At 37.7% G+C, this 2802-nt stretch overlaps 1 non-coding gene across 1 annotated transcript; it reads right to left on the bottom strand.

Moving 5' to 3' along the window:
• Positions 1 to 1339: 1339 nt before the first annotated feature.
• On the bottom strand, positions 1340 to 1442 carry LOC124504446 (U6 spliceosomal RNA). The gene has a single exon (XR_006960425.1). It is a non-coding gene; the product is annotated as a U6 spliceosomal RNA (small nuclear RNA).
• Between the last annotated feature and the right edge of the window lie 1360 nt (positions 1443 to 2802).

The raw sequence follows: 2802 nt of genomic DNA on the forward strand, positions 1-2802 counted from the left end.
TATGCCAATTGTTTACTTATGTGTATATTAAAAAAATTAAATTCACAGTCCTTGCCTCAAGGATCTCAACATTCTACTATTAAAGAGACAAATGAATGAATAATTAAAATAGAATGTGATTCCTAGCACAGTAGAGGGAAGCAAATGTGCTCTGAGAGCAAGTGTGGTCTGAGTGGGTCAACAAATGAAGGCCGAGCTGAGTTTCAAAGGATAACAGAGTAAATCAACTTAAAACAGGGAAGAAGGTTTTTGGAGATGGAGTAACATGGGCAAAAGATTAGAGGTGTCAGAAAATATGGAATGTTTGGAGAATCGCTAGCAGTCACTAAATCTAGAGTTCACAAAGACTGAAAATGTAAGGTGGATGAATGCTGAGTAATAAGTCTATACTGGAGGACAGTAAATATAATTGGAACTTTATCCTTAGGCGAAGGGAGTCATCAGAGGCTTTTCAACACAGACATGATGTAATTTATATTTTGGAAAAACCACTAAGGCTGCAGAATAGAGGAGGGAGTAGAGGAGGCTAAGATTGAGGCCAACATGACAGTCAAGAGGTTGTTTCAATAACCCTAAAGAAGAAATGATGACAACCTTGATGAGAGCAGTGATGATTTGATGTAGGAGGTAAGAGAAAGGAAAGGAGTAAAGAATGACTTCTCCATTTCTGACAAGGGAGATTGATAGTGGTTCTGTTCATTGACATATGACTATAGAAGCATAAAATTACCAATTTTGGGGTAAAAAGGATGAGTTCATGTTGGAGTGTTTGGAAACCTAGTAAATGATGGCATATAGGAGGCTAGAACTCAGGCAGAAATCCTGAGCTAGAGAAATAGATTTGGGAGTTTTCAGCATCATATAAGCCACTGACATGATTGAAGCCCACCTAGACACTATGCATAGAAGAGGGAGAGACTAAGGACAAGATGCCAAGAGAGTGGAGGAAGAGCAGGGGAGAGTGGTGTCCTTTAAGCCAAGAGAATAATAGTATTACTGTCAAATACTGCTTAGAGGTCAAATAAGGAAAGAACTGAGAAAGGGTCACTGAATTTTTGAGGTGATATGTTTATTTTTATGATAAGAAATATAATTTTATGATAAGAAATATCATTAGATACATTGAAATATATATGTATATACATATACATACACATGCATATGTAGTGAAATATATATATATATATATATGTATGTATAAATTAAGAATTGCCCTAAATCCTATCACCCAGCATAACTACCGCTAAAATTTTGATGTGTATCTTTCTACTTTTTCTGTATGCAAATATATTCTCCAAAACCAGATATGTCTATATATAACAAAATGAGTTCCTATTATAAAAATATGAAGCACTGCATGAATTTGCTTATTATTCTTGCCCAGAGACCATGATAATCTTCTCCACGTCTTTCCAATTTTAGTATATAAGCTGGAGAAGCACATGGTGTCCATTGAATTAAGCAACTAGAAGATCATTTGTAACTGTGCAAGGCTAATTTCAGTGGAATGGTGAGGGCAGTAGCCAGATTGTTGTGGGATGGGGAATAGGTGGGTAGTGAGAAAGTAGAAAAAGGATCATAGACCATCCTTTCCAGAAGTCAGTATGTAAGGGGACAGGAAGCATAAAATGGCAACAGAGGAGTATGATGGAGGTTTTTATTTGTTTGTTTTCTGGTTTGAAAGGGGTTTGATTTAGTTTTTTACTTGGACAAGACTTTCCACTGACTTGAAGGAACCAGAAGAGGGGGGTAAATTAAGGATATTAAGAAGAGGTTGTGATTGCAGGGGTGAAGCCTTAGGAGGCAGGAAAAGATGAGTTGTGGGAAAGAGGAAACAAACCCCATCTTACAATAAGGCGATTGGGAAGGAGGTGAGAGTGGAAAAAGATGTTGAATAGCTTGCAGATGGTTGCCTGAGGTGATTCTGGTCACCTCAGAATGAAATGGCTGATACTCACCTGTATTCAGTTATTTGATGAAGACTTTTGGAATATGCATGAAACAAAGAAGTGCCATATTGGATCAGATCCACAGTGACCTGTTCACTTATGTCCTGAGAGTGGTACCAAGAGATGCAGGAACATTCCCCAAATGCTTTAGTTACTTTACATGATCCATTTGGGATTTATTATCCATATATTTCTGTGAAGCTACTTGAAGCCATCTATTTTCTTAACTTGCCTGCCCCCTGAGACTTACTACCTGCAAAGTAAAGTATTTAACCTAGGGAAGTTGAACTGCATGTTGGGAAAAAACACAGATTTGGGGAACAGATCTTGGTTAAATTCCATTAACCTTGGAGAAATGACTTAACATCTTGTGCTGTAGTTCCCTTATCTGCAAAATTGGGATGTGATCTTACTGACCTTACAGAAATGGGAGGATAGCATTAGGTGGTATATGTGAAGCGCCTAATAACTGCGCAGAGTGAGTGCTCATTGTGTACTGGTGACCTGACACATCTTGTCTCTCCCAGTGATCAAGGGCTCCAATGCAGTCCAGCACACAAGGATTTGATGAGAGGAACATAAAATGATAAATACTGATAATAGACTGTAGCCAGTGGCCAGGAGTTTTCAATGAAATCTTTGTTGTGAAATTATGAATTAAATGGTAAGGATTACTACCTTGAAATGTATGGATTTAACAGAACTCCATATGCATTTCCGTAATGCCATTTTACATTTTATTTTTGTATTTACCAAAGCAGATCACCTGACGTGGTGTTTTGGCTCATACGCACATAGTTAAATGCCACTGATGACCAGAAGGAAACCTGGTTTATTGTTTTTGTTTTTCACG

Source organism: Lynx rufus, unplaced genomic scaffold (genome assembly GCF_022079265.1).
Source record: "Lynx rufus isolate CCGP_SWC_20201006 ecotype Redwood Valley unplaced genomic scaffold, mLynRuf1.p SCAF_8, whole genome shotgun sequence".
NCBI lineage: Eukaryota > Metazoa > Chordata > Mammalia > Carnivora > Felidae > Lynx > Lynx rufus.